Here is an 11,873-nt window from a genome sequence, read left to right as displayed (position 1 = left end):
GCAGTCACCCCCAAACTGGAGCAGTGGCTAAAACAGATCCCAGGAACAACATCAGACATCTCAGTCCAGAAATGTGCAGTTCTAGGCACAGCCAAGATACTGCGCAGAACCCTCAAGCTCCCAGGCCTCTGGTAGAGGACCCGAGCTCAGAGGATGAAACAGACCACCCGCGGAGGGTGAGAAGGGAATTTTTTTTTTTTTATATACACATCGCTTACAACATCAGCTGACTGTGCAGAGCTGGTAACAAAAAGGAGCAGGAGCAGCCCAGCCAGCTGTAATGAAAAGTGTCCACACTGTACATGAAGGCGATGGATTCTGTGTGCTGTCAGTTACTGCAGTACAACCTTTATCACAAATCAATTTCAGAGGTTAAAGTCTAGGTCAAAGCCGAGATCTGGCCTGCAGACAGAACCGATTCCACCATCTCTGGGCCAGCCTCAGCCAAGCAATAATCCAGAGGGAACAATGTTTCATGGAGCATCCTGCCTCTAATTGGCTCATTTATAATTCTTTATATACGTGCCTTACTTAATGATTTCCATTCTTTGCTGTAGGAGAAAAAGATTGCGGCAGACTTTTCTTTTAAGGCATACACTGTTAAAAAAGAGAAACAGTGGAGGTGTGTGTGTGTGTGTGTGTGTGTGCGTGTGTGTGTGTGTGTGTGTGTGTGTGTGTGTGTGTGTGTGTGTGTGTGTGTGTGTGTGTGTGTGTGTGTGTAACTTCCTGTCAGGGTAACTCTTTGATTAGATTTTTTGAAACTTGATGAAGCCGTGGAGCCCAAGCAAAGGCATCCATTGTTAATATGATGGCGGTCTGCAACACTTTTCTTAAAACTGCAATCAATGTCTTGAGGCAAGTGCTACCCTTTGAACGTTGTAGTTTGTCCACAAAGATTGCGTATTTTGGGATTTATTTTGTAGTAATTTGCTCGTTTGTATGTGTAAGCAAGGCTCCAATAATCAATTGGGATGGGAAGACAGTTCAATCCTCCTGCTTATTTTTTGTGCCTGAAAATACAAAATGCACAACTACCTGTTGTCTTACAGCTACAGAGCCATGCAAAATTGACTGGCACTGGGACTTTTTCCACATTTTTAAAAATCAATTTCATTGGGATTACCAACAAATGTGCAAAATTGTAAAATGGAAAGTGGGAGCATTTGTTTCCAAGGTTTACATGGAGGAAATCCATGTAAACCTTGGAAACCAAATCTGTTCCCTGAGCCCTTTTGGCTCAGGGAACAGATTTGGTTCATATATATATATGAATCTGTTCATATATATATATAAAAGATGGTCAGCTTAGAGGGCTCAGGGTAAACCAGCCTCTAAGAGCGAGGCTGGCTTACCTCGCTCTTAGAGCCAAGCACACTCAGCAGTAGCTAGCGTGGACCCAAAACAATGTGAAGAGACGCTTTGTTAATGTGCGAATAAGAGGGCCAATCAAAAGCAAGATAAAAAAATAAATAAAGAAAATAAAAACAGAGGCAATTTAAGCTGTGAAAATTAAATTGTTCAAGATTTCTTTTAGAAAAGAATAAAAAAAAAACATTTGCCCTTCCCCATGCACCACTCTACTGGAACATTACCATTCAGCTGACCTTATTCCATATCATTCCTTGGTTCAAAAGTTCACGTCAGGAGGTACGTACATGCGGAACATGATTCTCTGCTCGCTCTGCTGCTGTCTTTGCTTCAGCGGGCTATCGGCGCTTCATCTGATGCTCGGCTCTAATCTGCAGACTCGGGGGTGTGTTTCCTGCGTCGGGGCTGTGGCCCAATCCATCTGTCTTCATCAGTGAGCTGAGGCGGTTGTGTGCTTGGGCCAGCAGGACCCCGCTAAGCACCAGCTGCTAGCTGCCTTTTACACTGATTCCCACCAAGAGGGACATATTTACAGTACAGCGAGCTTCCCAGTAAGACTCGAGGATCTTTCAGTTCCTAATGGCTGAATTTTTGTTTTGTCTTGGGGTTTCATTTTGTTTACTCATTATTCTTTTTTTCTTTTTTGGGGGGGGGGGTATTTTTTCTCCGCAGACTGCGCTACATGTGGTATTTTTTTTAATCACTTTGTCATGCTATCAAAACCACATATGTGGGTTAATAACTAGAAAAGACTAATGCTCTTAAGGCTTCATTGAAACATTAGAAATGTGCCTTTTAAGTTTTAAGATAGCTTTCTTTCCCCAGAATGGTGAGGCTATCTGGTTTATCACCAGCCACTTGGTTTTATTCTACAAGTACTCAATTCACAAGTACTAGTTCTAACATAACCTTCTTCACAATCATTCATTTGATTTTCGTTCAGGCAGCAGCATTAATCAATTGGTATACGATGCTGTCCTTTTTGTTCTAGGAAGCTACAATTTCAAATTTAGTTGAACATACAAGAGTACGCCCTGAAGTTTGAGGTCTCTCATCAGCCTTGTACTCAACTCAACATCCAATATAGTCACTAAGCATATATTATTTGTAAAATATGCATGCACAAAAGCAAGGCTCTCAATTTACTGGTTTGTCTACTTCCCAACTCTTTAAATGTAGTCATGAAAAATAGATTGTCATTCAGAAAAGGACAAACACGTTGGACCAAAAGCCAAAATCACAGATGTTTTGGTTAAACTCCTGGACCTGTTACTCCCAAAATAGAAAAATATGTGCACTTACTTAAAATGTAGTTTAAACAGTTTTCTGTAATGACAAGTGAAATAAGGCAAAGGCCGTTTTTTAAAATAATTTTTTCAATTTGATTTGATTATATTTAAGTTTTAGTCACATTTTTAAGGGTGACAACAACATTTAATGTGTATGTGTGGCGTTGGTAACAGAGAAAGCACACCTCCTGGAATCAGTCACAGTAACTGGATCGATTTTTAAGGAAACGCTACTTTGTATCAAGCTAATCTGATGAACCCCCATTAACAACTCCACCCTGGCCTCCAGTTGGGTCTGCGGTGAGTGAGAGGGGGAACACCTTGTTTGGAAATCAGTTTCCCCACGTGGGACTGCAACTAGCTTGCCGTAGATCCGATGTTCAGGCGCAGGAGACAGTTAGACCCATTATTATCTGCTACCCCAAAATGTCACTCTACTCCAACTTTCTTAATTCGTACAGCACAAGAATTTACTGTTTATGTCAAAACTGGAAAAAAAAAAAAAAACAGCACGCTTTAAATCTCTGCCACTTATCTGACAGAGACGATGATTACAAGTGAGACTTTAGCCGTTGGTTGCGCACTTGGCTTACAAATGGAACGCAGTGGCTGGTGGGCTTTCATCTGTCACTCTGGTCTTACTGTTTTCGGCAGCAAGCGACGACGGTAGTGCTTATTGTTGCAGACACAAGTATCGGTGTCTGCAACAATAAGCCACGAGGGGAAGAGAACATGAACGGTTTAATTTGATACCGATGGTACAATGACATCCTTTGGCAGGTCCACAAAAGAAAGCCTTCTGCCCGTCGTCTCGGGCCGTGTGAATGGCATTGTCACGGAACGCCATCCAGCGAGGCCATGAGCACGATTGACTGCGAGCCCAGCCGTGTGTTTTTGTACATTATTTTTCTGCAAGGCGTTTCTGACAAATGGCAGCGCGAGTGAACGCACACTGCCGTCTGTGTTACTTTACGGCGCCCGTGAGGCACTTGTGGTATTTCATGTCTCTCGAAGCGTCGTATGCGTCAAATCGAAGTTGAAGCGACAAATCTTCATAAAAAATTAAAAATAAAAAAAAAGGGAGAAGCCCAGTGAAGAACCTATTTAGCTACGATTTGCTTTGACCTTCGAACATGTTCTGTGTTTTATCATTTAACAGATTTAGAGGTGAGTGTAGGCAGCGTCCCGGAGGAACAAGCACTCACTGCAACCATCTGAGGAGCGTTGGAGATGGCTGCGGTGATGAGAATTGGCTCTGGATGTGAGCAGGCTGGCTTTCCGCCTGAAAAAGGACAAAAGGTGGATCCTGCCTTTGGTCTCACTCTTACGAGCGTGATGGTACATTTGGCTTCTCTCTTTAGTGTACCTCTGTTTCTTTGGGACTGTGGTGCTGTGACGGCACGCCGCAGATTATAATGTACTGAACTTTTCAAAAACCGTTCTCCACCCTTGAGCATTTTGGTGTCTTGCTCTTTAGGGCCATTTCGGTTGCAGCTACTATTTACTGTTTCGTCTCTGCCAGCCTTTAAACGTGCAAAGACTGAAGTGTTTGCCAAATCTCCTCATCACAATGCCTCAAATTTCATGAAACGGAGAGCGTTTAAACAGCAGTTTTCAATGGCTGCCACATGTTTCCATTTGGATTTATATCTTCACTTTGACTAGGCCATTTTAAGACATAAATCTGCTTCAATCTCAACCATTCCACTGTAGCTCTGGGTGCATGTTAAGGTTTTTTTGTCTTGTCAGAAGGTGAACTTGTTTGTAATTCTGGCCTATGCAAATATTTCACATTAGCTTTTTTAAAATTATTATTATAAACTGATTATTTGATTTTTGAATACAGTTGTTTACACTGGATTTTGTTGATTGGTACCAAAAACCATCTAAAATGTTAATTCTGCACCCTATAGATACTTTTTTGGTTGCCTACATGATATATCTCATTATAAAGCGTCGATGTTTGCAAAAATGTGGAAAGAAAGTTGTGACGGGTCTCTGGTAGCTTCTCAGACTTCTATATCTTCAGCTGTTTATGTGCAATTGCACACAATCTGAGTCAAATCACTTCCTCAACCTTCATGTTTCTGTCATTCCTGGACCCACACTCTTGACAACTCTTGATTGAAATGTGCAACATTTATTTATTTATTTATTTATTTTTTTGTTGCTTACTTGCACTGAAACACTGGCGAAATACTGCCTTCCTGCAGCATGTTGCTCGGTTTTTCATCATTTTCTCATAATCTTACTTCTTTTTTTTTTTTTTCCCCCCCTCTCCTCCCCGAGGAATTACGCTTGAACCTTAAGAATGTGTTCCACCCAAACTGTGTCAAACTCCTCAGATATGCAGTAAACAAAGCTGGCATCTAACTGCAGGGCGGGATGCTGTGCCATTTGTGCTGTGCTGGGGGACAGCGAGCCGGTTTTCTTTGCAGGCATACCTTTAAAATGTTAATTGTTGTGCTCATTTTTTTATAATCGAGGGAGAAGACTCTTCCCCCTAAATATAGCCGCGCTTGCTCGCATAGACCAGCACTGATTTATATTGCATAGGGAAGACGTTTAAGTCGGCTTTCCCACAGGTTTCTAACACCACCGCTTTATGCACATTTTAAAGCTGCTGCTGAACCTAAAAGCTGCCCAAGAGGGAGTTGTAGAGCAGATCGTATCGGCAAACAAGCACAGAAAGAACCGAGGATAATCTAAAGGCAAGCGCTAGGGCCTTTTCTGTAGTGACTCATTTTATCACCTCTTTTTTTCCCTGACTCTTATTCTTCCTGATCCCTGAATTTATACACCTTCACCTCTGAATCCTGCCTTCATCTTTTGCTCAGAAAGCCTTGTCTCTACATCACTCTAATGGGAGTTGCTTGTATGTTCCCTGTTAGTCAAACCATCCTAGATCTGCTGGGCTTTTCTTATTTTTATTTTTTTTTAAGGAAGCATGCCATTTGTCTGTGTGCCATGCTGATACCAGCAGGCCTTTTGGATGCTTGCTATCATTTCCTCTCTTAAATTGCCAAATTTAATTGCGGCAGTGAAATGAAAGCCTTATCAAAACTTCTCCCGATGTGGGGCAAACAAATTAAGATTTCAGCCTTTTTTCTTTTTACCTTTCTTTTTTAAAAAATATTATTTACAACCTCTCTCGTCTTTATCTCTTACAAAAGGCCGTGCGTTGTAGTTCAGAGGTAAAAAGTCATTAGAAATCCGTCTTTGAACCCAGATCATTTGCCAGATCAGGTGGAAAGCAACCTCGTGAGATTACTGGTTCGCAGAGTTGAATGGTAATATATCGTTTTCGAAGCTGCGTCTGATCTTCGTGCACGGCCAAATGGCGTACAAGTCACAAGCAAACGACGGACGTGTTTTCAGATCTCCACGTTTTTTTATTTTTGTTTTTTTTTTTTCCCGTATGGTCCAGCCGTGTTATCTTAGCAGCAGAGATCTGTTTAAAGAAAGACGGGACGATAATTTAGCATGCTGGCTTCATCAAAGCGCCTCTGATTGCTTTGAAATGTGCTGTGATGTAATGTTTTCCCTCTCCATTGCTGCCGACAGGACACATAAACGCCGCCTCTTTCCAACGCAATTCAAGAGTGAGTGTGTCACTTCTTTCCCGTGTCCACGCCGCTGCACAAAATTAGTCATCAAATCGATTTTTGTCTCCAGTCGCCGCCTGAGTTTGTTTGTAAAATCTGCGAGGGCAGCCGCTTTGTTTCATGAAAGATATCAGCAAAGGCAATTAGAGTTAAAATAAATATGCACCGCACAAGAGGACTTAAATTGGTCTTTCTAGCCTAAAGTTTCAAATGATCAACTTGACATAATTTGAATTTTTGAAGTGAGGTCTGACATTGTGCGTTAATATCTGACCTGCAGTAAATAGCTACCTTGGTTTTTCATTTACTGTGAATCCAAATAAGGTGGACTGAGATGCTAATGGCTAGTTTGCAAGGGACATGACCAAATGGGATTTCTACCATCTCAAGCGTTTCATTTCAAAACTGCAGAGGAGCTTGGCACCACTGATCTTTCCGCGTGAAACAAGTGCAAACTTAAAACGGAGCATGTGACATTTTCTAGTCAGAGTAATTGACTAATGGACAAAATAAGGCTATACAATTCTTGGAGTTACATATATAGAGCCCACAATTTTTCTGCATGTTGCACAGTTTTACTTTGATATCAGCCAGTTGCTCTCAGCATAAACATGTTCCTTTTTCAGTGCTGTCTACTATAACAAGCCGTTCACTGAGTGCCCGCTAATGTTGAAACAGAAAAGTCGAGGATGTTTTAATTCAAAAGAAAAGGCACTTAAGTGACCACTTTTAAAAGAGCGCATTTAGATTTGAAAACTAGAGATGAGTTCAGCAAAACTGACATTTGTCAAATTTGCACAACGGTTTAACAAACAAGGGGATTTATATTAACCTTATACTTTTAATAAAGATTGATTTGTGACTGTGTGCGTGTTTTTCTTGTTTGTTTTAGAGTTTATAGAATAATGATCCAAACATGATGATGTTGTTTGCCAACCACCATTACAAAAATAGGAAGACGATCAGAGAAATACTATGAATATATTAAAATATATACAGATGTATCAAAGAAAATATTTGGATCAGAGTCATACATCGTACATTATTCCTGAGTATTTCTGACCAGACATTTTGAAAATATAATGGAAATATAATGAACGATGTTTAGAATCAAACATATGGGATTAATTGTCTTATTTGGATGGATACCAGCTCATGTTGTTATTGAAGAGGACATGAAACGGCAGATAAAGTTGCTAAGGAGTCAGTCTACTGTACACATTTTAGTTGTAATGATTGTAAAAGTGAGTCGAACAGACGTAAAAAGCATCATGAAGAAAATGAGAAAAGATGGCAAAAACGATGTGAAGAAGAAAGAAAAGGTAGGTAGTTTTGTAGGATTTGGCAAAGGAGAGATGAGGAGTGCCGAAAGGAACAGAAGGTAAGAAGTAGTCATATCATGTTTTTGGAGATTCAGAATTAAATGGCACTTTATTGACAATAGAGAATATAATACTGGTTAATAAGATTGTGGAGAAGATGAAACTGCATAGAACATATTTTGCTATGCTGTCAGAAATCTGGAAGTGAAAGAGTTGAGCAGATTTTCTTCCTAAAATGAAAATAAGATTAAATTCCTCTGATATATTACAGAGACGTTTAATAGCTGATTGTTCTCATTCTTAAGCTTAATAAATTATCTGAGATTGGCTCGTTTATTTGGAAGGATAGTTTTTTCTTTTCAGTTCACACTCCATTCCAGTTGGTGGCGGTAACTCGCACCCAATTTTTTTTTCTTTTGCCAATTCCTAATAAACCTCAAGAGAAGAAGAAGACCCAAGATGACAGAGGGCAGATGTGGTGAACTTGGACCAAAGGACTGGGAAGTGAACAAGCAATGGTTCGGCACATTTTTCGTTGCTAAATATGTCAAGGTACGTTTTTAACACAAATTTTTCACCTCTATATGCTTGTGCAAGAAAGCTTATTTCCGCTGTTTGGCAGTGACTTGCATTGATGTTGCAAACGCTTTGCTATGTTTTTCCAAATGTAATCTATTGTTTAGGTTATGTGTGGGTTCTTTCCTGAGTTAAGCTAAAGGAAAAAAAAGCACTGTTTTGAAACCTACTAAACCAGTGGTTTCAAACTCGAGTCCACAAGCACCAGTGACCTGCAAGTTTTAGGTGTCTCTGCTTCTGCACACCTGGCACCAATACGAGCTAATTAGCATAGCTCCGTAGAGCTTGACGGCATGCTAGTGAGGCAGTTTTGCTTTTTATTCATCTGTGTAGGACGAGGGACACGACTAAACGGGAGGACGACACTGGTTCTTGAAGACTGCAGATTGAGACTACTGTTTTAAACTAACATTGAACCATTTGGCTGCTCATTTTATGCTTAAAAAAACTTTATTTTTGAGCATTCACAAGAAACTATCCAAGATTCTCAATTGATCTTTTTTTCTTTTTTGAAAGATTGGCATTTCCATATTTTAAAAAAACAAAAAAATCTAGATGTTTTTACTAGTTCCAAACTGATTTTGAATAGAATAAAAACTAAAACAATTTATGGTTGGCTGCATTCTGAGACTCCCAAAAAAAAGTAAATCTTACAGTGTAGACATTGTGTTCTAAGCAAGTCCAAAAGTAAACTGTTTAATGCCAAGTCTGGCCCTTAAAATCCACTGTCACACATGTTTAAGTGCTTCCCTGCTGCCACACAACTGACTTAAATGAAAATAATGGGTGATTAAAGGCTTTCGAAGAACTTGATGGTATTCTGGGGGATTAATGCAATCATTTGAATTTGGCGTGCTGGGAGCAAAGACAATTTTCAAACATGTGGCAGTGAAAGTAGGCCCTAAAGATCAGGATTGAGAACTTGCGTTTTAAACCACTTCAATTCAAAGTCAAATCAGACTACAGTTTAAAAAGAAAAAAAATATCCAACCTCAATGAATTATGTCTAGTTAATAGACTGGTACCACGACTAAGTTTTGCAAGTTATTCTCTTGACTGTATAAAACTGTTTCAGTTGTAATCTCTTTTTTTCCCCTAAATTGGTGTATAAAGCAACTTTGAGTTTCAGAGAGTTCTTGGTAATTCAACTTTAGAAAATATTAATTGCTGAATTATCAATGGAGTCTGAGGAGTATTCCCTGAATGTGTCATTAATTTTAATGTAATCAGTAGCAAGCCGTTTATTCACAGTGCTGTAAAAACAGATTGGCTTCCTTACAGATCTCTTCAGTTGTTTTTGTCACACTTAAATGGTTCAGCTCATCAAATTTTAATATAATACGAGGCTGACCTGAATAAATAAAACAAAAAGCAAACTTTTAAAAATAATTTCATTTATCATGGCCCAATGTGGGGGGAAAAGTGTCTGCCTCTTAAAACCTGAGAACTAGTTGCGTTTCCCAGGCTGAGACGACCGCTATCAAGCATCAAAATTAGTCTGTAATGTTACTGGAGAAATTTTGGGACCTTTTTCCTTACAGATTTGTAGCAATTTAGCCACCCTTGACGAGTTGCAAACAGGAACAATCGTGCCAGATCATTTCAACCAAATTTGAGTTCAGACCCTGACATAGCCTTTAGAAAACTTTCCTTTGCTATTGAGCTTTATTCAGAATTTTAAGGTTGCAGGGTGTGAAGGCAAAATATTCTTTCAGATTTTTTTTTTTCCCCCTAAGACATTTCCTCGTTCTATTATTTTCAGAAAGGCTTTCAGTAAAGCAGCTCCAGATAATCATACTACAACCTCCTTTTGTTACTGTTTTAAATACTAGGGATTTTCCCCGTTCAACATTACTCACTAATGCCTTTTGCAACAACCGTACCACCACTGCACATTAGGCTTCTCGAAGCTTTAGAAAATGGATCATTTCAGCTTATTGTTTACATTGTACTCAGTGTACATTATAAGGAAATGTAGTTGTCAGGCTTGGATAAATATCACTTTCCAGAACAAAGTCACTAGGATGTTTTTGGTTGATCAAGACTCAAAGCTGGTCATTTTAATGTATCCCAGTTGGTCAAAATTGAATCAAAATGGTTGACCTCTGACACTTTTTTCATTGAGGTCAAGAATAAACTAATTCGTGGCATTTCAGAATAATATAAAAATGTGTGTGTGTGTATATGTAAATATAATTGATTCAAAGGTTTCTGGTGCCAATTCATTAGAATCAACTTCAGGAAGTGTAAATGGGTTTATAAATGATGTGCCTTTTTCTTTTAAGCAGGAAGTCATGCATAGTGAGAATTAGCTCACACTCTGTTATTTGCACCGCGTGGTACTCCAATGCATATTCAATATGGGGGAGATTTCTCCAGTTTTGTACTTGTTAGGTCGATTTCACACACACCCTTCCCCTCCCCTACAGGTGTTGTTTTCCTTGGGGGAGCTGACAACGTTGCCGTTAATTAACTCGCTGCCGATTCCACACTTGTAGCTCTCTGTCAACACTTCCTTTACAAGAGGAATCTAAACGGTCTGGGAAGCCGCGAGTTCTCACATCTGTGTATGCGCCAGGGTGCGTGTGTTTGCGTGTGTGTGTGAGTGAAGCTAAATGGCATCTTGTCGCCCTTGCACCTGCACATCTGTAGGAAAAGGAATAGGGGTGGAATAGAGAAGTTGACTTCCTTAAGAGACACAAGTCACACGTTTCCTGCAGTATAAACTTTGTTCTGTTTAAAAGTGTACAGAATTCGTCCTAATGAAATGAGGCATTTCTCATCTGTAGAGGGATTACTTCCTTATAAATTACATTTTATTTCATGGATTTGCTTTCTTTCAGATGATACAAGTGCATCTTGCATGTGTTGTCTTGCTAAGCAGAGCAGCACTGGGTTGAATGGTCATTTAGTGCATGATTGCCCCAGGGGTATCGGATGAACATTTAATTACAAACAGAAGCACTGGAGGCCAATACAAGCAGACAGGACAGTTGCCAACATCAGTACAGAGACTTTTCTCATTGTAATGTAGTGTTGCTTCATCAGGACCTGGACAACTTGCCATAATTGATGAAAACCATGAATTTTATTATCTGGTTTTCTAACCTTGCAGTCAGGCACACTGGGTTTAAGTGGTGGGAGAATGATCAGAAGCGTACCAACAACTCTACCTCTGAAAGGTTTTGGAGTGGCCTATTAAAAGTCCAGACTGAAATTGGACTGAGGCGTTGTGGCGTGACCTAAACTGGTCCATTGCTGCTCAAAAACCTTCCAATGTGGCTAATTTAAAAATAATTCTGCTGAAAGTATCCCGCAATTCCTCCACAGTGATGAAGACATCTTAAATAACTGTGTTAACTTTTCAGCATTATTTTCAGTTTACTTAGTGAAACATATTATAGATTAATTGCACATAGGCTGAAAGTTTTAGGTTCTGTTATGATTTTCTGCTTGCAACTAATAAAAACAAGACCTTTAAGATTATATTAGTTTGTTTCATCTTTAAAGATGATCAAAAGATTATACTTAATGTTGCTAACTAGCCTCATTGTAAGGATTTATTGAGACCTACCTATAGATTAAAACAAGAATTTGACATTATAATCTAACAATATTGGGTAAACACTAGTATATAACTTAATTTGTTTTTACATTTTCAATTCCCTATCCAGTGTTTATAGCATTAAGCTGCAGAAAATGCTTATAATGCC

The 11,873-nt window shown here is 39.4% G+C and overlaps 2 long non-coding RNA genes across 2 annotated transcripts in view; both read left to right on the top strand.

Moving 5' to 3' along the window:
* Positions 1–5,221, top strand: part of LOC103459476 (uncharacterized) — a 15,062-nt gene extending 9,841 nt beyond the window's left edge. The window contains exon 3 of the long non-coding RNA XR_532753.2: positions 3,817–5,221. This is a non-coding gene — a long non-coding RNA (uncharacterized LOC103459476). The remainder of the gene's footprint in view (positions 1–3,816) is intronic.
* Positions 5,222–8,052: 2,831 nt separating this feature from the next.
* Positions 8,053–11,873, top strand: part of LOC103459477 (uncharacterized) — a 33,239-nt gene continuing 29,418 nt past the window's right edge. Inside the window, exon 1 of the long non-coding RNA XR_532754.2 lies at positions 8,053–8,136. This is a non-coding gene — a long non-coding RNA (uncharacterized LOC103459477). The remainder of the gene's footprint in view (positions 8,137–11,873) is intronic.

Source organism: Poecilia reticulata, linkage group LG23 (genome assembly GCF_000633615.1).
Source record: "Poecilia reticulata strain Guanapo linkage group LG23, Guppy_female_1.0+MT, whole genome shotgun sequence".
Taxonomy (NCBI): Eukaryota; Metazoa; Chordata; class Actinopteri; order Cyprinodontiformes; family Poeciliidae; genus Poecilia; species Poecilia reticulata.
Note: the sequence above shows the minus strand (reverse complement) of the source record. Positions and strands in the feature narration are given on the sequence as shown.